The sequence below is a fragment of the Chlorocebus sabaeus genome, chromosome 21 (assembly GCF_047675955.1).
Source record: "Chlorocebus sabaeus isolate Y175 chromosome 21, mChlSab1.0.hap1, whole genome shotgun sequence".
NCBI classification, from domain to species: domain Eukaryota; kingdom Metazoa; phylum Chordata; class Mammalia; order Primates; family Cercopithecidae; genus Chlorocebus; species Chlorocebus sabaeus.
In genome coordinates this window covers 84,156,640-84,180,177 of record NC_132924.1, presented here as the reverse complement: position 1 = coordinate 84,180,177, position 23,538 = coordinate 84,156,640, and the positions used below count along the sequence as shown (strand labels likewise).

General features: G+C 34.8%; 2 protein-coding genes across 10 annotated transcripts in view; one reads left to right on the top strand and one right to left on the bottom strand.

The window, feature by feature from the left end:
• Positions 1-16,704, bottom strand: part of LRRN3 (leucine rich repeat neuronal 3) — a 33,762-nt gene extending 17,058 nt beyond the window's left edge. For 3 of the 6 annotated variants that reach the window (XM_073009277.1, XM_073009278.1, XM_007982607.3), the window contains exons 1-2: positions 16,268-16,704; positions 7,865-7,946 (exon numbers count right to left, since the gene is read on the bottom strand). The gene's annotated coding sequence lies outside the window, so the exon portion shown is untranslated. Of the gene's footprint in view, positions 1-7,864; positions 7,947-10,486; positions 10,780-16,267 lie in introns of all 6 variants that reach the window. The other 3 variants (XM_073009280.1, XM_007982608.3, XM_007982609.3) reach the window with 2 other exon arrangements.
• IMMP2L (inner mitochondrial membrane peptidase subunit 2) overlaps positions 1-23,538 on the top strand; it is an 878,275-nt gene that overhangs the window by 440,602 nt on the left and 414,135 nt on the right. The window lies entirely within an intron of this gene.

Below are 23,538 nucleotides of genomic sequence, written 5' to 3'. Positions count from 1 at the left end.
GGTGCAAAATTTCAGCAGAAGAACTCAAAGTCTATTCAGCACACATGAAACTAGTAAACTTTACTTAAAAGTTTAAGCTTTGCATGCTAGATTCTATAATATTATCTGCAGAATTGGAAATACTACAGCATGACCCAGAGCTTTGAAATGGACAGCCAAATGTTGCAAATAAATCTTTGGGAGTTTATTATTAGCCAACAAAATTATTGCTCACTAGATCTGAAATAACAAATCTGTGGCCTTGACATTTCATCAGAGCATGAGACGCATCTATTGAATTTCATATTTGAGATTATTACTTTACTAGAGCCTCAATTAAAGCATGTGGATTCTAAAATTCTGTTCAGATAAGGTAAAATACAGAATGCTTGTTATACATGCACAGAATCTTTTTATTCATTGCTTTCATGTTCCATTGCCCCTTCTTCAACATGCTTATTTTGAGTTTTTACTGAACAGAAATGACTTTAATATAAGTATACAAAGAACTACCCAGAATTTCTTTTTAGAGACAAAGGAGGTAGGAGGTTGAATCTGCCCATTTTCCCCTGTGACTGATCAGTTGAGTATAAACTATTTACAATAGAATGTTGAAAGGAATTTTCTACCTGCTGTAGGGCTGGCATTGTAATATAAGGCAATTTTACATGCCCATATAATTTAAATTATTAGACTTTATATAAAAACTTTTCTTCAAAGTCTGTCTAAAAAGAAAGAAAAAATGGGAGAGGAAAGAGAGAAGGAAGAAGGGAGGGGAGGAGAGACAGAGGGAAAGGGGAAAGAAGGAAGTTTCTGAATCTCTCCCATCTATCTTTTTCACATTCTAGTGAGAGAAATTCTAAGTATTGTCTATTCATGAGCATCTGCAAATCACATTGCAGCTTAACTGTCTCTCCTCTGATTTAATAGAAACTTTGATTGTTTTCTAGGATTTATATCCAGAGTAATTGTTTTTGCATTTTAATATAGAAAGAAGTAGATTGAATAAATGCATAACATATTAGAAATGCTATTAAGCAAATGATTCTATGTGGTACTATCGAATGAATGTTTTTCTTTACTCTTCTAAACAAAACACACATTTCTCCAATTATTTTTAAATTGAGAACAGTGGAAAAGAAATCTATTTGTGTGTTGATTCTTTTTTTTTTTTTTTTTTTAGTATAATTAAATGGTACAGCAGAAGTTTTATACAGTATAGTCAGGCACTTTTCCCTGCAAGATCTGTAAGGGCAGTTTTTATCTGCATCCTAGATATATAGTATTTTCACACACAGAGACTTTAATTCCTGTTATCTTAATGTTATTTATAAGCCTCGCATCTCTTAGCAGCCATACTTCACCAACTCTTGCTATATTTGAGTCTCTGCCTCAAAATAGCGAGTCTTTATCTCAAGCCTCAGGTGGTGAGAAGTTCATGAGAAGTTTCCACGTGGCAAAAATGGTGATGGTAGAAGACATATCTGTTTTTCATTTTATTTGTGTGTTTTTAATTGGACTGTTTTTCTTAGATAGTTTCTCAAAACCAGTGAGTTTGTAGAGAGAAGAGATTTCTATTATTTCAAGGTATGATAGTTAAGATCCTTCAAAAAAGTTGACCTTCCCACATCAGACCAATATCTGTAGAGTTTGAAAAGTTGTCAGACTTGCCCTTAAATAAGGAGAACAATGACTTGAGCTTTAATTGTTCCACATTCAGGGCTTTAAATGTTCTAGATACTTTGCCTCTTCTCTTAGTTCCCAATTGAGAAGTAAGTAGATAAAGGATAAGTATTCCTCCCATTTTATTTAGCGTGTACGTGCTAATTTGTCTGCTCTAATGTGCACCAGTGTTGGTATTATATGTTCTAAGGTCCTCTGCTGTATCCTTGGAAACAGACTATGTTATGTGTTACTGTGAGATTACAAATATGTTTCTAAGAAAATTAGCTGCCTATTATTTGTACTGGCTCTTGTTTCTGATTCAGAAAAATAAGCTTGCCCTTGCTGGTACATTAAGAATTGAGGTGTTGTGTATTCCTGGGAGTGTCACTCATAGATTTGATACATACATCAGTGGAGTTAAACTGGCTAAAAGAGCTGTCAATGATAAAAAGTGGGGATGCTATAAAAGACAATGGCCCTATCACATTCATGTGACTCAGGCAATCTTCATCTATTTCTTTTATATTTTTATGGATTTTTTTCTTTTCACCATTTGCATAAATTGGTAGTACACATAATATAAATGCAAACAACAGAGAGCAAGCCCATTTTTAAAGCTATGAGAAAATAGACCTGTAAGGAGATTTGTTCAATTTAGGGTGGGAGGAACAATAAAAATACATGCTGTATTTGTTTCTTAGAAAGTACTCTAAGGGTGTTTTCCCCCCAGTCAACTACATTGCATGTGGCAGTTGCTACAGCAACCCATTTTTGTGATTTGCAGAATAAGGGAGCAAACCAGATGTAAATTGTCAGTCAGTAAGTTTCTGTTGTCATGGAAGACGGGAATGTATGCAGTATCATTTGGTCAAGTTATGTACTGTTGTGGTGTATTGTTCTCATCTGCTCTTTTCAACATGCTGTCATGAATTAGTATTTCATTCTTTGGATGCATAATTTCTGAGTTTCTGAGTTTTATACATGATGTTAACTGAAATAACTAGATGTCAGATTCATAGAATGTTGTTGCAAAATGAAGGTTATTTGACATCTGTTTTGTAATTTTTCAGCCTATTGACATAAGAATTCTTTAGTTTATTTCATGAAGAAGACTCAAATTAATTTTTAAAGGGCACTTCAAAGGTTTTATGTTATTTTATTTGAAAATACATATTTGCAATCTACAGAGTTAAGAATATATTATTGTCTCAATGAGATCTTTAGTAAGAAAGTAGGAAATAGCTCTGGACTGGGAGCTTCTGAAAGTCTGTGGTCATGCCTCTGCTGTCTGTATTCTGGCAAGTAGATTCACATTTTAGACCCAAATCACTTGTAAGAGCTATTATATCTGGAACTCCCCATCTCTTCTTTTTATTTTTCTTCCTCTTTTGTGTGAGGGACTGTCCCCTTTTCTCTGCTTTTCTTGTCTTCCCCACTGTTCTAGAAGCCATGACCCTCTCGTTCTAAATAGATTTTGCCCTCCTTCCAATGGGATGAGAGCCTGGGTATTTGTACGCATATTTTTAATTTGATAAGAAGTGTTGCTTACAGGTTATTGTGAATACATTAACATCTCATCGCTTGTGGCAAGTCCTCCACACTTTTCATCCCTACTATTAATTTTCCTTTTCTTCACACTTAAAAATTTTTCTTTAGCATCTGTTCTAAAAAGCCCCGAATCAAAAAGACTAGATAGGGGGATTAATGATGAGACTTTTCTATTATTTAGCATGATTTAAAACTATTGCTGGCAACCATACTAAGTAGTTTCACGTACAATATCCCCTCAGCCTTTTAAAAAATTGATATCAGCTTCAATAGAAGTGATGGTATTAGTTACTAAAGTGACATCGTATCAAAATATATAAACATGGAGCATTAACAACAGAAGTGAGAACAATTTCTAGAACAAAATGTAGAGTTTGGTAAATCTAAAGCAGATAACAAAAGAAATTATTTAATTCTCTACAATAAATTTGAACTGTGGTTTACAGAACTAAACATTTACAGGAAAATGGGACACAGAGGGAGTGGGAGAAAAAAAATCATACGACTTTTGTCTCTCCCGTACCTGGAATTTCATCATTTCCAACCCTGCAAAATTGGCTCACATATGTATGTGCATGCATGAATGAAGGAAGGCATCCTCCAATTTGCCTTTAGAAAAAGTTGCCTGTATATAGGCCCAAACTCAGAGATATGAAGAGTGTTAACCTGGGGAAGTGAAAATGAAAATGTAGCTTTTCCCCCACACTCATATTACAGGAGTATCACTTTTCAGTGTTCTCATTTTGTTCCACACTTAACCCCAAGATTTCTTGAATTGAGAATACAAATGCCTTATTTTGCTCTCTGGTACTCTCAGAATGGTGTTCAATAGAAGCAGCCTAGTCATTAAGGGATCAGGCATGGACTCTCGTTCTTTCTCTGCTGCAGCCATTGTTTCCTCATCTACTGAAAGGTGAGTGATGATAGTACCTACTTCAAAAGGATGTTGTAAAAATTAAATAAAATAATGCATTAAAAGTTCATAGTATAAAAAAGTTCTTCTGCACTAGACACATACAAAGTGGTTACTAAATGTTAATCACTATCATATTAAGAAGTCATCATACGGATAAGAACTCATTAGAATTTGCTGTAACTTAAACTTATAGGTGAAAATATTGGAACAGGAGAAATGGCAGAGCAAAATAAAACTACTTAAATGGCATTTGGCTCTGATTATCATAAAAGGTTGTAGAATTTTACTTGCCTAGTAGATATTTTTCTGGTTATTTCTATGAAAATAATTCTAAAAATGTATCATGCTATTTACCATGTTAGTTATATGACATGTCTTAGAAGAAGAAAAAGTCCTTGGAAAGCAGGTGCAAATCAGTGTGGCTAGACTTAGTTAAATATTTATAAACTGGTAAAAACTATTAGTAGTTGTCAAATAGTAAAAAAAAATCCAATATTGGTCTGTGTGTGAAAGTATAAACGTATGCATGTATGCTTGTTGGCAATGGAATAGATAGAGATAAAGAAGTACAATTATAACTACAAATCTGCAGAAATGCTAATACAGGTTTTTTGAGATGATGGAGTAATGCAGTTGTTATTACTTGAGATATGGTTACATTTTGTAGGAAACAAAACCTAATAGACATTGTTAAAATTTAACAACATTCATTAGTACTCACACAAAGTGCTAATTAGAGTAAAAATAAGAGAGAAAAACTGTGAAGTCACTATGATAAATGGACACTGTAGTCTTAAAAAAGACCATGTTATTGTCAGCAATGTTTAAATTTTAGCAACTCGGGGACTTGAGTGCTCATTGTCCTATACTATATGGTCTACAACGGGGTTTTAATTAACATTTAAAAAAATAAGTTTACAATGAGATTTATGATTTCAATGATTGTAATTATTTTATACGTGTTATAAAGTCTTTTATGACCCTAGCAAAGAGAATTAGTGAAGAATGGTTTCAGAACTTTTTACATTTGAGATGGAATGTCCCAGAGTAGTGGAAGTTTCTAATAGAATAGCACGAAGAAGCTGGATTATTCTATTTATTTTTCAGATAGGTATGATACTTCAAACTTGCTATTTCTATGGTTTCCATTCTTTTATTACACTTGTGGACTTCCACTTAGTAATTTTTCTGTCTCTCTTTTATTTGACTGATTTAAACAAAACAAAACAACTCTTCAGCTAAAATCACTTTAGGTCACAAATTCAAAACTCCAGACTCGAGTAATTAACATGCTTGATGCAAAGCAGCAGCAACACATTACTGTCAATAAAATGACAATCTAAAGAGACATCTTGAAAACTGACTGGATGACAGTGAATTGTGCTTCTGCTAAACTCCAGCAGCTAAGAGGTTCCACAAATATGGGCCCTTCACAGAGAAGGCACTGCTGAGTTTCTCTATAGGGTTGAGTTTGGGAACTTTTGGTCATCATGATGCATTAAAAAAAAAGAATGATTTGACAGAAGCATATGGTCCAAACTTTTAAAAACTGTGATTATAGTTAATGTGCTATGAAATACCCACTGGGCAAGGATTGAGTCACCTGGTTTGGGTTCTAATTATATCTTTAAGTCACTTAACAAGTGACCTAAAATCTGTAAAATCTGTCCCAATATAGGGATTCTGTTATATTCTGACTCATTTTGTTTTAAAAGAAATTGACGGGCAGTATAGAGTTTACTCATTAATCATATTGGTGGCAGTTTCTGGGTGACCCTCATTTGAGTTCCATATGGAATGAGATATAGTGTATGAAAATTGGAGTTCATGAACATGTGGGCAGAAGAGGTTTGTCCATTTTTGGTAGATGTTTCTCCTAAGGATACATAACCTAGTTCCCTAGAGATATCACCTGACTGCCAAGAAATGACTGTGGATGGTATACCTTTTTAGATTAGGGACAGTAGAGATAGGAACTATGTTTACCATAGCCTTACATTATTACATATTAACTGAGGTCATTTACTTTGAATGTCCCAGTCAGATCCCTTAAAATCAAACCCCTAACTCATTTAGCTATACCCTCTTCTCAGTCTTCTCAGGAAAGATACAAGACAATATACCTATTTAACCTGTTATTTTTCTTGTATATTTCTCAGGAATTATACAAGACAGTATACCTATTGTACCTGTTGTACCTATGTATATTCTATATTAATTCAAGCAATTGATTGTCTCAAGTAATTTTTTTTTTCACTAAATCTAAAACAAAAATGGTAGACAGTGGACAAAGAAAAAAGACTTGAATCTTTACCCAATAATTTTGTAACTTTGTGCAGAAAATAAATATGGATTCTTAGGTGTTATTCTTACAGATTCTGAGATCACACATTAAAAGTACCCAAGTGAGTTTGGCAGTACATCATCACAGATACAAATACATGATTCTACTTGCTGTATCATATAGACATTATTCCTTATCAGTATGTCAAGGTTCTGTTCAATGACTAGGGATGTATCTGTATCATGGTCGTTGATTAAATGACCATGAGATAAAACATCTAAATAAATAAGTGGTAAGATATTATCTTAGAATATTTCTTCTTTCAAAGACATAAAAGTCTCTATCAAGTAAAATCCAGAGCAGCACATTGCTTAAAAACTAAATATGATGATGTGAAAAGAAAGCATCATGCTTAAATGGGGTTGAGAATTTGGTATACTACTAGCAGGGGGGGAGGCAGAATGTGGTGATCAAGGAGGAGGAGTTACCATTCTGGACAGGAAAAACTCTTCATGGGGGAATTTTAAACTTATAAATGTTCATCATCTTTACAAAATATAGAAAGATATTTAAAAGTTTTCAAATATTTTCAAATCTGGTGAGCAATATTCAGGGTCAAAAGAATAAGGTTAAAACATTGTTATACTTGTTCAATTTGCAAGATATTTATGATCAAGAAAACTTTCCTTATTTCATTAGTGATTTCCATTCCCTAAGAAATGATAAAGATCTTAGATGTTCATAAATCCTCCTGGAATTCAACCATGATATTTTTACATACATTACACTTCTAAAATTACACAGATTAATAAGAATGTTTAAGTAGAAAATCCACAAGTAATACTTCTAGATTAGTTGAATTATATTGTGTTCATTATCATTATATTATTTATGAAATAATATTATACTAATCAAGTTGCACCATGTGGTAAAACTGGAAAGTTTGATGCATTTATTATGTTTATTTTAAATCTATATATGTTATAAATATTTTAATATATTATTATTTTTTATTATATATAAAGTTTGAGCATATTCTTATATATATACTCCTCATCTTGGCTGAGAAGTTTCAAACTGTAGAAAGAGCCTGTTGTTAGATGCTTCTGCATAAAAAGTCAAATGCTTCTCTAAGGATTAATATATTATGCTTATTCTAAGAAATCTATGATAAGGCATTGGGTACAGTGTACACTGCTTGGGTGATGGGTGCACCAAAACCTCAGAAATCACCTCTAAATAATTTATTCATATAACCAGACACCATCTGTTTCCCAAAAACCTATTGAAATTTTAAAAAGAGAGAAATATATGCTAAGGAAGACACAATAACATGGGCTTCAGAGTCAGACATTCAGGATTCAAATCAGGACCTTTCCACTGAGCGAAGGTGGGCAAATGCTTCTCCATTTCAAGCCTCAGTTCCCTCATGGAACCAAAGTGAAATGAGAAGAGGTGAACAAAGAGCTTACCCAGGTTCCAGGCTGTGGAGCATGTTAAATAAATGTTGCCCAACATCTTCCTCTTCTTTCTCTTTCTCCTCCTCTTCCTTGTCTTTGTTGTATATAAGAAGTAGCAGGAAAAAAACCCCAAAAGTTTAATTTAAAATTATACATATCCTTCTTTATTTCTTATATGTTAAGTTATTCATGATTCACAGTACTTTAACCTTTTATCACCTCAAAATTGAATTTATTTTTTCAGTTGTCTAATTGCTTATAATTTTCAAAAAAAATCTTCATTTTGAACAGAAAATATATGTTGATGTGAGCTCTCTAAACTCCATTTTTAATCACTGGAGGAATCCTCAACAACATTTTTGCTTTAATTTTACATTCAGATTTTGTTTCGTAGGACAGTCAAGTCGAAGGACTCCCCTGATAGTCTTTTCAGGAGGTGACACAGCAAGAAATGCTGAAGTTTTACTAACAGCTAGTATAGAACGCTTCTACTAAAGTTTTAGGTTTGGCTCAGCATCCTCAGTTTGAAAAGCAAGTTACAGCTTTCATCAGTTAACCTTGCAGGGTTAGAAGCTTATGCATACTAAGGAAGATTGATGAATTTCATTGAAAATTGATGCTCATAGTAGCAATGAAATTGTATTCAGACTATTTTCATGTTCATCATTTAAAAGAGAATGCATGAGGGGGAAAAAGTGTCCAAAATTTGGAACTAGATACAAGGACACCTTATTATAAATAATGAAATTTGAGGCCAACGAGCTAAGTTTTGCATTTTTCTTTCGTGTCACTTATACTGCGTGACCTCAGGTAAAGAAGTATGTTGACTTCCACTTGATGGAAAAATGATGAGAGAGGAAGTTATAAGCTGCTGGTTCACAGGTCTGGCTGTGAACTGAACTGCAAAAAATCATTTTAGTTAATCTAGTGGATCGCGAAACTCAAATATAAATAAGTAAAGCATCACTCCTTTCTCAGAAACAAAAGAAGAATTCTACAAAGATACAATATTCTAGTATGAGCAGAATGCATGATATAAAACTATAAACGGAGTTTTTGTATTTTGATAGAGAATCTGACTCTTGGAAGGCGATATAAACTAGCTATATTTAGACAGTACCAACGGGAGGCAGTGTTGCCTCATGCACAAAGGCATGTTCTTGAGAGCTAACTGACCTAGGTTCCTTTTCCTGTTCTTCATTAGTTATTGCAAGTTACTTTTCTTCTCTAAGCCTTATTTTTCACATTGGTAAAATGGGTTAAACATAGTGCTTAGTTCGGTTGTTATGACGATTAAATGAGAAAATGTATGTTAAGTGCTTAGCACAGTGTTTGGCACGGAAAATGCTTGTATGTTGTAAACGAGATCAGCCAGTATTACCACCATTGCTTTAGCCAGTAAAGGACTGTCTAAGAGAGATGATGTGGTTTGAATGTATAAGGTCTCTGCTTACATTAATTTATGTCATAACATTTGTTTTAATTCTTCATTACTTTGATTATTTTGCCCAACAGCAGCATATTACGGTATAATTTATAGCCTAAATATAAAAATGAGACTTTGATATTTACATAAATTTTGCTTCCTCATTAAAAAGTAATTGATCAAGGAAATGGTGGTTTGGAAAATGCCTCACTGATTTTAAAAAGTTAGCTGAACATCAGCTTATGACACTCTGTAAACAACTGTAGTGTTTGTGTAAAATATATGTGGGTAATAAATGACAATATGAGGAACAAACATAAACTATGTGTTTGGTAAGTGAGTCAGTTCAGCTAGTCACACAACAAATTGACTTGGATGAAGTTTGTATCTTATAATGGCATTTTATATATTTTTCATTCAAGAATGACTATGAATAGAAGTTTATATGTTCTTAGAGTATGTTTATCTTTCATATATGGCAGTCACCTTGTTTTGCTCTTTCCATTCTATTCTGTTGCACTTTCTTTTCAATTCTATAGCATTGTGACCTAGACTCAATTCTCTTTTCACTTGCTGTATCTTTTTTGTTCTCAATGCCTTGGGCACCTGCAGTATAAGACCATTAACCCCTTGGCCTTTGTAGAAATCAAAATATCTGTATAGATATATATTTAAATTATTTCCTGCAACTATTGAAATTTCAATAAAGGTCATTGTGGTTCCACGTATTCTACAGATGTTGAATACTTTTTGTAGAACATGTTCAGTGTTTGGTATTTCTAAGTGACTGAGTTTTGATAAAAATAGAATTAAACTTAGACCCCATTAAAACTCCATATTTTGGAGGCATATAAATATAGCGATACAGTAAACAGTCTAATGACATAAAAATCAACATGAATTGTATGTTTGAAAAATACATCTGTTTTTAACATTTTTTTTTCCTTAAGAAAGGTAAGCTGCAAGTTAGTTGACAATGTTATTTAAATACTTTGATCTCTCAACATTATGAGACCATAAATTATAGAACAAATGTTACCCCAGGGAATGAATCCACTAAAATATTTGCCTTTATTTCATTGTAGTCATTATTAATTTGATAATTTTTGAAAAAAGTTATAAGTCCAAATCAAACCTGTTTACCACAGTGAAAACAAAGTCTCTTAAATGTCTTCTATAGTTAAAATATCTACTATTATTCATGTCACCTTTAAGTGTTGTGAGTCCCAAGCTTCACCTTCCGGGCCTTAATCCCGGAAGAACACATTCTGCCATTCCTCAAGTCCTGTTTTGTACCAAGTGGGAAACAGTGCCTCTTCCATTGTTCCTCAGGAATTTAGATCCCAGGAGCTTCAGGCCTTTGGAAATAGAGAATGTTGCCTATTGATGTTAACCTTTAACTGATTCAGTGGGCCTTTTTTATGCAGACATGCAAAAAGTGGTGACGTTTAAACTCCTTCCCTGAGTAGAGTAGCTGATTATCTGTGGAATGCTTCACTTCCTGGAAATAAAGCGTGAAATGACAAACTTTAGAATGTTTTAAAGGGATTTTTATTCATTTCAAGGTCTGTATGACTTTTGACAGACAAAATCTCCCCTAGAAAGGGCTCACAGAATAATGTATGTAAGTTTACTGGCATTTTGACTTTAGTAGTTTACAAATATACCAGTTTACTTTCAAATTAACTAACATTTTTATCTTATTTAGTGTGTCATTTTCTCTCCAAGACAAACCAGAAAGGAGATGCTAAAGAAGTTGCTTTTATGTTGACACTTGATCCATTGGGGGTTCTTAAGTGGCTTTGGAGACTTTGTTCATAATTTTTAGTAACCTGGAAAATCCCTAAATAATTTACTCATCTCATTTTATCCAGTTTTTGAGACCTTTGCCAAGTATCTGTTTATCAAAGTGCTAATGCTGTCAGACAAACATATAGATGAGTAGGTAGAACAACATACAGTCTTTTTCTCCAAGAATAGATGTGGGTTTTTTTTTTTTTTTTTTTTTTTTTTTAATTTAACTCAGGCATAGCAATAGCTGTGATTTAAGAAATAAAGATTTTAATTTGCAAAAATCTATCCAGATATGGTACAAAAACATAGTTTTTGGAAGGGTAAGATCTAGAGTGGAAGTTCAATAAAAAGGGAACTGACATTTATTACTAACTTCAGAAATGCCAGGGACCAGTGCTGCACCCATATTTTCTTCTGCTCTCTGGAGGCAGAGCAGAGACCCTTGCACCTCAACATGTTAGCAAGTCTCTAACCTTACAGAACCTCATTCTCCTGTCTTAAAGATTTTCATCATCATCATATCTACCCTACTTCACCAGATCGTTTTAAGGAGCAAAGTAATTGTTGAAAAATTGCTCTGTAAATGGTAGAGCTTTAAATAAATATTCACAATTATTGTATTTATATTTTGTATCCTTCTCACAAGTTGAGTCAATTAATTACTATTATGTTAAGCAAAATTTGGAGAGCACATTTAAAAACAGAGAGAAATTTGCCCAAAAGAAAAGAAGAGGATTGTGATACTAAGGAGATGTCATTGCCTACTGGAGCTCCCACTCTGACTCTAGAAATCAGAAAGTAAGTTGGGATGGAGTAGGGGAGGGAGAGAAGGAGAGGGATTGCTATCCTGATGTTTATTGTTTTCCAATGAGATGTATAAGCAAAGCATGGATCTTGAGAATGGACACTGTATATAAAAAAATAAGGCACATGTTAAGTGCTTTAAATTATTTACAGTGAACCCAAGTAAAAACAGATGTGGAGAGGCTTTTCAGAATTCTTGGAAAACCTTAAAACTTATAGTGGATGATCAATAGCTGAGTCTCTGTAAGTGAAGGATAGTGGCATTATTATTATTAACATGTTTTAAAAACAGGGCAAAACTCTAATTTTTATGACTCTTTACAGAATATAGTAAACCACATTCAAAAGATGAATTACGGTTTTGAAATATTTGGGTGTTATATACTTAATAAATCATTGCTGCTTCTGTTATTGAATATTGGCTTTTGCTTTTAGAATGCTTGATTATCTGAATAAATATTTCTCTTTTTTGCACATATCTGTGAGTCTGGAGGGATTTTTTTCAGATAGTTTTTTGAGAAAACATTATATGTGAAAGACTAAGGAGGCAGAATTTTAATGGAATGCTGGAGGAAGTATTGTAAGGAGTTCTAACCTGGGCCTCTCCAGTCAATAGCTGGGTGAATACAAAGTACAGTATATTATATTATAATGATTTCAAACCCTTTCAGCCTCAGTTTTTTTCACCTATCAAATGAACATATTAGACTAGCTACAAATGTCTCTTTCAATTCAAAAATTCTATTCTATGAAAGCATGTCTCCCTTCTATATTTCCCATATACTGAAGCTGTGTAATGTGTTTTTATTAATGACACCATAGATAATTCTTCCCTTATTATGGCCTAAAGATGAATTAACATAATAGAAAGCAGGTGTATACAAACTTGACAATTATGCAAATATAGTAGATAACCCTGTAGGTACTGTACTTCTTCAGAAAGATTTGAGATGGGCATTAAGTCTTCCTTGTTAATCCTGTATTTAATGACCTCTAAATAGCATCTATTGAGACCTTCGATTCCTTTCAACAAGTTAGAAAAACATTCTGATTTATCCCTCTTCCTTTTTCCCATCCTCTGGCACCAGCTACTGTATTTATATTAGAATTTGACTTCCTTTCCTTTCACATTGTGGCTAAAGAAATAATTGTTATCATGTTTTACTAGTGACTTCGTAGCTGTCTAACAAGACATCACTTTTTCAGAAGGAGAGGGGAGGAGTTCCCTGAGCAGGAGCTATGTTCAGTTGTTACACAGTGAAGCTTTCCTAAGTACTCATTGCATAGCCAATATCAGACAGCTTTATCTTTGACAGCACGGACAAGATGTACTGATGTTTTCCCTAGAGTTTACCTGATTTATTTAGTTTCATGTGCCAAACAATGATACATAAGTAGTTAAACTCTCAGAACCAGGTCTACATGGAACATTTTAGTGGGCTGTACGCATGTCTAGTGTTTCTTCAGACTGGCTGGAGCCACATTATTTTAAATCATTTTAGAGGAGCATCCTTATTGAGACTAGAAGAAAGAACTCATTTTTTAGCCTGCTATTAGCTTTCTTTTAATGATCTCCTTCAGATTCACCAACAGATACCTCACCTATGCCCATTTTCAGGGGCTGCTAATTAAGTAATAACCTTTAACTTAGGTAAGTTTTTTTTTTTTTTTTTAAATCCAGTTTATAAAGCTTTCTGATCAACTTAGGTTGTAATAAATACCAAGTGCCATGTTACATAGGAATGTTACACCCAAAAAAATTCAGACTGGGGAGGAAGAGTGAAACATCAAACCCATCATATGGCAAAAGCAAAAGATGTTAAAAAAAAAAAAAAAGAACAAAGAAATAGTGAAATATAGTTAGTGTATCATAAGTTGATCACCTTTTTCATAGATCACTGAATTACTGGCCTAGAAGTCTGGTAGCACTGTTTATTTAGCCATTAATAACAAGAACAACCACCTCCAAATAAAAAATTCCACCTACTCATCAGCATTCTAACTCAGCATGTTGCCTGTGACAAGCGACACCCTGGAAAAAAATGGTCCTTTGAAGCTTGTCTTGCCAGGAAGCTGCTATTTCTGGTATAGTTACATGATTTGGGGAGACTATGGTTAAGTCTTCCAGGCATACACATATGTCCATCATCTGGCATTCGTAGGTGCTGATCAAATCACCAAACTCACTGGCACACACTGAGTGACAACACTGAGGGCCTGGAGTGTTGGTATTTCTCAGACTCAAGTGGGCACATTACTGATCTCTGTAATCCACAAAATATGTATGTGAGCTTTACTATGGTTAAACAGTGAATCCACTGTTCTTAGGTGTCATCGATTGCAATTTTAAAATAAGGCGGGTTAGATTTAAGAATGTGTGTCTGTCATGCAAACTTTCCCTGGAAAAGGTCTAAGAGAAACTGAAATCAATACTGCAATGCTACATTATATGGGAGTTTGAAATCAGAGGGTTGAGTATCTACTTCTTTTCCTCTTGGTTAGGAACTTAGGAGGTACCTCAGAATATCAGATCTGGTCTGTTTCAAAAGCAGCACTTTTAATAGCAGAAAAGCAAATAAAACACCTTTTCCTTTTTGTTATAAATCATTTTTTTTTATAGTGCATGTGGCGTTTGAGGCAGAGTGAGCAAAGCTGCCAATATTGCAAGCTGATGCTTCAGCACCTTTCATTTTTCTCTCTGAGCAGGAACCCTCTTCTTAAACTTGTTCATTTTACAGAGAGAAAATCGAAGCCACTGACATATTGTCAGAGCTGCTTTATTGTCATCATTTACAAAGGTCACTGGAATTAATTAACTTCTTATATTACATATTGTAAACTGACTCATTTTTTGACACATTTATGGGAAAGTGGCAGGATCTAAGTGGCTGGTTATTGTCTTTTTGCTTTGGCTTATATTACAAACTAGAAAACCAATAATAGCTCTGAAATCACAGTTGTGGAAAAAAATAACCCACAGTTTCAAAGAAGCTGACTCTGTTAACTATGTGGTTAGTTGAACTAAAAGAAGGCAGGAGAGAGCTCCAGAAGATGAAATACAAATGCTAGGTTTCTTTTACTGTCTTTCCAGGACCCAGTAAAGAGGGCAGTGAATGTTTCCATGAATATCCTCAATTGATGTTGTCTGTTTGAAAGCATAGTCTAAGTAGCTGGCTTCCCTTTACAAGATTGGAAGTAAAAATTAACCCACAATGAATTCCATGAATCATCGATACATGGATGCTCATAGAGTTTACTGAGAGTAATTCTGTCTCAGAGGCATTGCTTCTGAAACTAAAGATGAGAAATATATCAGTAATATTTATGGTACCAGAGCACAGTATATTCTAGGTAGATATTTTGAACCTTTACTTCTCTTTTTGTTTTCACATTATCCCCTTATCACTAAATTAGGAAGGTTCTACTCATATTCATAGCCTGCTTTCACTGAAATTAGAGGCACAGAAACAAGGACATATTGTTAAAAATGAATAAATTAGAGCCGAATTAAGCCATCCAGCTCAATAACAGCAAAGGGAATATAGCAGTTGGTTAGAACAAACAATCTTCTTAAATAGGAAATGTACTTTAAAGCCATCCTGCTGTGATCCTGTTAATTACCAAAGAAGATTAGAACTCTTCTGGTTCATGGGATCCTTTTACCTAGTGTGTGGCAGTTCCAGCTGCATTAGCAATCAGACATTTGCACTATCCCTTCAGACCAGTGAGGGGATATTATTAAAGGGAAGTCATTTACCCCAGTCCGTAAGATGTAGCCTGGCAGAAATTCAATAACTGTTTGTGATATGCTCAATCCGCTACTCTGCTTAGTGATTTTAGCTCTTAACATACAACAGCATTTGCCTTAATTTGCATCCACTGGGTGAGAGAGAATAAAAATGCCCCATTTGGTGGGTTGATTTCAAAACACAGAATAATGTGTGATCTATTTTTCACTACAAATAATGTGAAGAAAAAGGAAAATTGCACCCCCTCATCCGTGTCTCTCCTCTCGTCTTTCTGTCTCCTTCTCTCTTCCTCATCTCCTTCTCTCTCCCTCTCCTCTCTTCTCCCTCAGTGTTCCCTTCTCTTCTGTCTCCCTCCTTTTTCTCCTCCCCCCAACACTGCTTTTTCTCTCCCACTCACATCCTCTGATGGGCATTCAAGCTAGTAAAATGCATGTTGGAGAATCTCACAAACACAGCTAGGCACACACAGAGCCAGCTGGGTTTTGCATGTGAATTTCTTCTCAAAAGTGCAATAAAAGAAAAAATGCTCTTAGAATTCAGACAAGAAGAAGACATCAAAGGAGGATTTAGGTGTAAAAACGTGATCATCGAGGTGACAAGAAATAGAACGTATTTTAAAAGATATGTGTATTTTAAACTTACCTCAAAAAGCAGTTTCAGTTCTAGCCCACCTCCGATGTCCCTGCGTGCTGGATTCCTCAGTTCCTTGGTTGAGATAATCACATGGTTGTGTTCTTGCCCGGTGTAAATAGGTGCATTTGCGTGTCTATGTAACAAAGTGTACACAAATATGTACTATAGATATGCACACATGCACGTAATCTTATCTCTGTATTTTAAAATATAAAGGAAGGCAGAAGGCTGCAGCCAGGATTCCTTCTTTTTCCGGGAACTCTTTTTCTCAGTCGGCAGGCTGAGGCTCTCAGTCCAGTGAAGAGAGATCCTGTGAGCTGGCTTTATTTTTCCTTGTTTCCATGGTGGTTAGTGGTGCATCGTTCACCCGATCAGTTGTCACACTGACATGGTGCTGCCTGCTCAGCGGTCATTAATAACTGAACACCCTCCACTCCCCAGAGAGGAGCCAATCGCTTCAGACTGCCAAGATGTAGCACTCGCAGCTGCTCCAGTCTGGTTGGCTGAAACAAACTGTCTGTTCTATGACACTGCTGCTTAGGATACAAATAAATGTAACAGGCTTGCATATTTTCCTAGGTATCATTTTCCTTATTTTTTTCCCCCCTTTCTGGAGGAATGTTGGGAATTTTTTGACAAGTTTTCTCAATTTGAGGTTATCAGTCATTCAGAGAAACAATGTTTTCAGTCTGCAAATAGGCAGGACACACTACTGATAAGGATTTCCCAAATATTAAAAACACGTCGTAGAGACTCACACCTCCAACTCTGTCTCTGTGAAGTTCAGCAATGACTGTATTATTTAAGAAGAGAAGCTTGCAACTGTTTTGAGTGGCATTTGGTTCTCTATAGATCCTACTTAATTTAGCATATGTGCTTGGTGTTCAATAACACTTTTTTTTTTAGCAATGACATTTCTTGTCTGGATTGACCAGATTTTTAAAATAAAACATATATTTGCCTCTCTGTAATTCGCAACATTGGCATTTGAGGGGGTACTTTTTAAAAATATGTATTTCTAATTATACTCACTGACTTCTCCTTAATGATGTAATCAATCTAGGAGCTACATATGAATGGGTACATGTGTAGGTGTGTTTGTATATCTGTGTGTGTGTGTGTATTTAGGATATATTTTTTGCCACTCTGGGGAAATAATTCAATTGTAATAAGCTAAATTATAAAAAAATTATTTATCTTTGTTCTTAGGCCTATTAACTCTGAGAGGATATTTCCCAGGAAAATATACTATATAAGCCATATATGTAAAACATTTTTATTAATTACCAGAAATTTGGAAAACACAGGAACACATAGCAGTGCATATTTCTCAAAGAACATCTATGAAAAAATCAAAAAGCAGTTTTAAGAATGCATGTTTTACAACCTTAATTAGTATACTAAAGAAACATCTTGTTGAGGAGAATGGAACATGAAGATTAATATATCAACAGGTCAAAAGCAGGCTAGTCATAACTCCAACCCCAGTTTTGAGAGACTACCCTCTAGTGGAGTAAAAAGAAATGATACTTATTAGATTTAGGAAAAAAACAAAAAAAAAGCCTTCACATCTAATTGCTCCTTAAGTATTTATTGACATGACATAGACCAATAGTTTGCAGTTACAATAATAATAATAATACCAGAAAAAATTTTAAACAATAGGCTTATCTTTAAATACTAAATATTTTCACTCTGTAGTTTTCTAGAAACAGTTCCCAAATGCTTTTTCTCTATAAGAATTTATTCAAATGAATCAAAATAAGTTCAAGATAAAAGTAGCATCTCATTTAACTTAGTATTTATTTCAGAATGTTATTGTAATATTTTATTCTTTACTAGATACTCTAGTATTTACTCAGAAAGCCCTGAGTCAATTCTGTATATTAGGGATCATGGTTGAGTGTTGGGATGTTGTGTTAAGAGTATGTTTACATATAATTTAATGTACTTTTAGTAATAGTAATAATCATCCTTCTTACCCCTTAATTTTAATCTAGGAAATCTTAATTTCTTTAATATTCCAAATTATTTCAATATTTGCATGATTTATTGCCACATATGGAAGAATAATCTTAAAATTGTGATAATTATTTGAAAAAGGAATTTTTATTTATGCCATGGTATCTAAGTGATTAATTTTCATCGATTGGTATTGACTGTATAATTGACAAATCCAGTAATCAAACCAATTTTAATGCACTCCCATAATGAAGGTAAGTTGTGATAGTCAAACAGATACACGATTAAACTACTTTCTTGGTTTTTAAACAATCACACCTAATATTTTAAATTTCAGTCTCTCAGAAATCAAGAAAAAATCTTTTCATTTTTGATTCATTTAGAATTGTTAAAGGTAGTCAATTTATATGTTATCTTACATTATTTCATAGGAAGTTGTTTTAACTAAATGATCACTTTTTTGAAAGTGGGAGATGAGAATGCTCTTCCTGCAATTGTCCTTTTAATGTAGGTACATGATAAATTTAAAATATTTTATACTCATTTTTATAAATTTAATATCATGGAGCACTAGAAATTAGATTTTAATGTGAAAGAGAAAATGACTCTGGCTGTGGATGAAAAGGATGACGATTCTGTTCTTTGGCTGGAATTTCTATTTTGTTCCAAGAGCATCAGCAGCTTTGTAGAATCAGTGTGCGTTTTGGATGTTTTTTTTTCACTTATCAGGGACTTCAGTCCTTAACTGTAAATGTAAAATGTGGCTCTCTCAAAAGATACATGAAAAAATTATTTTGGTATCACATCTATATAATGAAGTACCATATGAAGACATTACATTGTAATACAGTAAGGATTTTAGGGTTTTTGAATTAATACAATTGTGAGTGATCATCAAATGAGAACCATGGAAGCTTAGCACACAGTTGGCACCTTAAAGACAGGATAGAGCCCCTCAGGTATTCCAGATGTTTTCCACCATATTACCCTATCATCTACTGGATGATTGACAGTCCTCTGCTAATTCTTCTTTTCCTTCTTCTTGTTCTTTTCCTCCTTCTTATTCTCCCTCCTTCTTTCCCTTCATTTTTTTTTCTTTCTTAAGTTTCTTCCTTTAGAAGGCACTAAAGCTTCAGAGAAATTTCACATTGCAAACCACAGTATTACATGGTTGTACCTGTTGCCTACATTGTAGGAAATGTCTACAGGGTTTCCTAGATGAATACTGAGTTTTAATGGAAAGGTGTTGAAATGATTTTAAAACATAAATGAATAATTGCAACCCTTAAATTATATTGAAAGAGTTTTGCCTTCATCATCAAATAAGAAAATATTGGGGTACAGTAGATGAGTATTCATTGACTTAGTCATTGGGATTTTTTTTTTTTTTTTTTTTGAGATGGAGTCTTGCTCTGTCTCCTAGGCTGGAGTGCAATGGCACGATCCCCGCTCAGTGTAACCTCTGCCTCCCGGGTTCAAGCAATTCTCCTGCCTTGGCCTCCTGAGTAGCTGGGATTACAGGAGTGTGCCACCAGGCCTGGCTAATTTTTTTTTTTTCCTACTTTTAGTAGAAATGGGGTTTCACCATGTTGGTCAGGCTAGTCTCGAACTCCTGACCTCATGATCCACCCACCTCTGCCTTCCATAGTGCTGGGATTACAGGCATGAGCCACCAAGCCTGGCCAATGGTTGGGATTTTCAACTTGTTTATTGCTATTTCATCAAATCCTGGGCTTTATTTGCTGTGTGCTTTTCTTAGAAAAGTAGCCTGGGCACTTGGTAGAATGTGAGTTGTAGAACCACAATGCCTGGGTTTGGATCCTTACCTTGCCACTTCCTAGAGACTCTGAGCATCATGTTAAGTATCATCTCTGTTAAGTGTCATTTGTGCATCTTGGTTTAAGTATCATCTCTGCATCTCATTTTTCTCCCAGAATTGTTAAGAGCATAAAAACAGTTAATATGTATACCGAGTTTAGAAAAGTGCTCAAATATAGTAGTCTTGAACAAATGTTTGACATTGTTATTGGCATTATTATGGTAGTGGTCATTGTTATCATGGTCATTGTTTTCCTCCTTTAACAAGATGTAATCTCTCATTTGATCCACAATAGTACTCTTTATCGCTCTTATTATTTATCTTTTTTTGGTATTATAATTGCTTCTGTAATTTTACCTGTTTCCCCTTTTAGCATATAAGATTCTCCTAGAGGGAGTATATGTCTTATTACATTTTTAAGCTCCACAATGCAGATAAAATGGATAAAATAACATCTGTCGAGCACTGACACTAACATATATTTGTGTATTATATACATTAACCTCAAAAATATTCTATTCAAATTGGGATTTTTTTTTAAGACGGAGTCTCGCTGTGTTGTCCAGACTGGAGCTCAGTGGCGCGATCTCGGCTCACTGCAACCAACGCTTTCCGGGTTCAAGCAATTCTCCTGCCTCAGCCTCCCTAGCAGCTGGGACTATTGGTGCGTGCCACCACGCCCAGCTGATTTTGTGTATTTTTACTAGAGATGGGGTTTCACCATGTTATCCAGGATGGCGTCGATCTTCTGACCTTGTGATCAGCCCGCCACAGCCTACCAAAGTGCTGGGATCACAGGCGTGAGCCACTGCGCCTGGCCAAGATAGATATTTTTACGTTCAATTGACAGTGTAGAAACATTGGCTGGAAGAAACTAGCTTACTTGCCCAGTGTCCCAGAACTATTAAATAATGGGGCTAAAATTTGAACTCAGTTCTGCTTACAGAGCCAGAGCACTTTCTATTGCACAAGGTACTCAACATTCACTTGTCAAATAAATGAATGCTTGAGGGATGGCTGAGCCAACCAGTTCAATGTAGTCAGCAACAAGGGATGCCAAAAATAAAATACTATTTTTAAAAAAGGAATGAGTTTTATGCACTAGACAGTGGATGCTTTTATACAGTAGTGTTTGTTCAGGGTTGATGACAGAATTTTTATTGCTGTCATGATTTGAGAAGTAGAGCTCTGAAGAAATGCAGTGCCTAGTGGAAAAAATGAGTTGATATGCTCAGAAAGCTAAGTACAAATGAATGAGTCACTGATGGTGAGGGGCTGACATTGTGCTAAGAAGGTCTTCAGTGATTTTGTCCTTTGTGGTCTAATTCTAATAACAGATTAGTTCTCAATTCAGTTAAAAACATGATGTAAGGTGAGTAGTAACACTGGTTGTTTGTTAGAATGCTGAACTAAAGCAAGTTGGGTCAGAGTTCTCATTTTCTTTTTCAAAGGAGTTTTGGAAAGTAAAATTGGAGAAAAACAGAGATTCTTATTTACCTATAGGTTTTGTTTTAATTTTAAATTTTTTCTTTATTTTTGAGACAGTCCTTGCTCTGTTGCCCAGACTGGCGTGCAGTGACACGATCATAGTTCACTGCAACAACCCTGAACTCCAGGGCTCAAATATTCCTCCTACCTCAGCTTCCAGAGTAGCTAGGACCACAGGCACAAGCCACCATATGCTGCTATTTTTTCTTTTAAGTTTTCTCTTCTTTTTTCTTTCTTTCTTTTTTTTTTCTTTTGAGTAGAGATGGGGTCTCTGTGCTTCCCAGCCTGATCTCAAGTGACCCTTCCACCTCTTCCTTCTATATGGCTGGGATTACAGATGTGAGCCCCAGCACCAAGCCATGTCTTTTTTTTTTTCTTTTTTTTTTTTTTATTTAAATTCAGGGGTATATGTACATGTTTGTTACAAAGGTAAACATGGGTCATGGGGCGGGGGGATTGTGCATATTATTTCATCACTCACGTATTGAACCTAGTACTCATTAGTTATTTTTTCTGATCCTCCCCCTCCTCCCACTCTTCACCCTCCAGCAGGCACCAGTGTCTGTTAATTTTTCATCATTTATCCCCCACTTGTGAGTGAGAACATGCAGTATTTGGTTTTCTGTTCCTGCATTAGTTTGCTAAGGATGGTAGCTTCCAGCTGCATCCAGGTCCCTGCAACAGACATGATCTTGTTCTTTTTTTAATAGCTGCATAGTATTTATTCCTTGGTGTTTATGTACCACATTTTCTTTATCCAGTCTATCACTGATGGGCATTTAGGTTGATTCCATATCTTTGCTATTGTGAATAGTGCTGCAGTGAACATAGATGTGCATGTGTCTTTATAAAAAGTGGGCAAAGGATATGAACAGATACTTCTCAAAAAAAGAAATACGTGCAGCCAACAATCATGTGAAAAATAGCTCAACATCACTGGTCATTAGAGAAATAGAAATAAAAACCACAATGTGATACCATCCCACATCAGTCAGAATGGCTACTATTAAAAAAGTCAGAAAACACCTTACTAAGTCCTTACTAGATTAATGGGACACAAACTCACGAAAATTTAGTTAACAACTAAATACCCTAATCAAATAGCTTCAATTCTACTGGCGAGGTTGTGGAGGAAAGGGAACACTTTTACACTGTTGATGGGAGTGTAAATTAGTTCAACTGCTTTGGTGGACAGTGATTCCACAAAGACCTAAAGGCAGAAATACCATTCAAACCAGCAATCCCATTACTGGGTATATACCCAAAGGTCTTATTTTGAATGAAAGATACAAATCATTTGAAGAACAAAAGTAATCTCACTATGCCAAGAAATTCACAATCAAGGATGACGTCAGAAATCAATGAGACAAATTTTTTTCTATATCTCTTCCTCAGATTCCTTTATTCGTCCCTATGTTTCTCCTTGTATTTCTCTGTAGATCCAAAAGGTCTGTCATCTTGGCCTTTCTCTGTGTCTCTCTTCTTTCTTTTCACTCAGGGAATTGACTTTTATTCCTTTTCTAGTGATGTGAAAAAATAGCAATATTTCCACAAAATCCGTAGATATGCTTAATTGTTACTCATACTACAATGATAACAACAATCATCCCTTTAATCCTGAACCCTAGTCTGTCTTTCCATCTCTGTCCTCCTCGTATTAAGTTTCTCAAAAGAGCTATCAATATTTGCTACAATCATATCATCACTTTCTACCTACTTTTTCAGTTGACCTTTCTGTGGTTTCTAATCCAACCTTGTTACTGAAATTCTGCTTTGGAATCTCAACCAGTGCCCTCCCAATTTGGTTCTTGCACATCAAAGCCTCGTAAGTCATTCTCATGCTTGTCTGAACATTCTGTCTCTTGTCATTGTGGGTTCATCTACCTCTTAAGTATTTGTCCTAGGTTTGTTCTTTTGCCTACTCTTCTTCATATACTGTCTTAGATAATATTATCTCTTCTACTGTGTACTTACTACTTTCAAACCTATATCACTGCTCTTGCAAATAAAA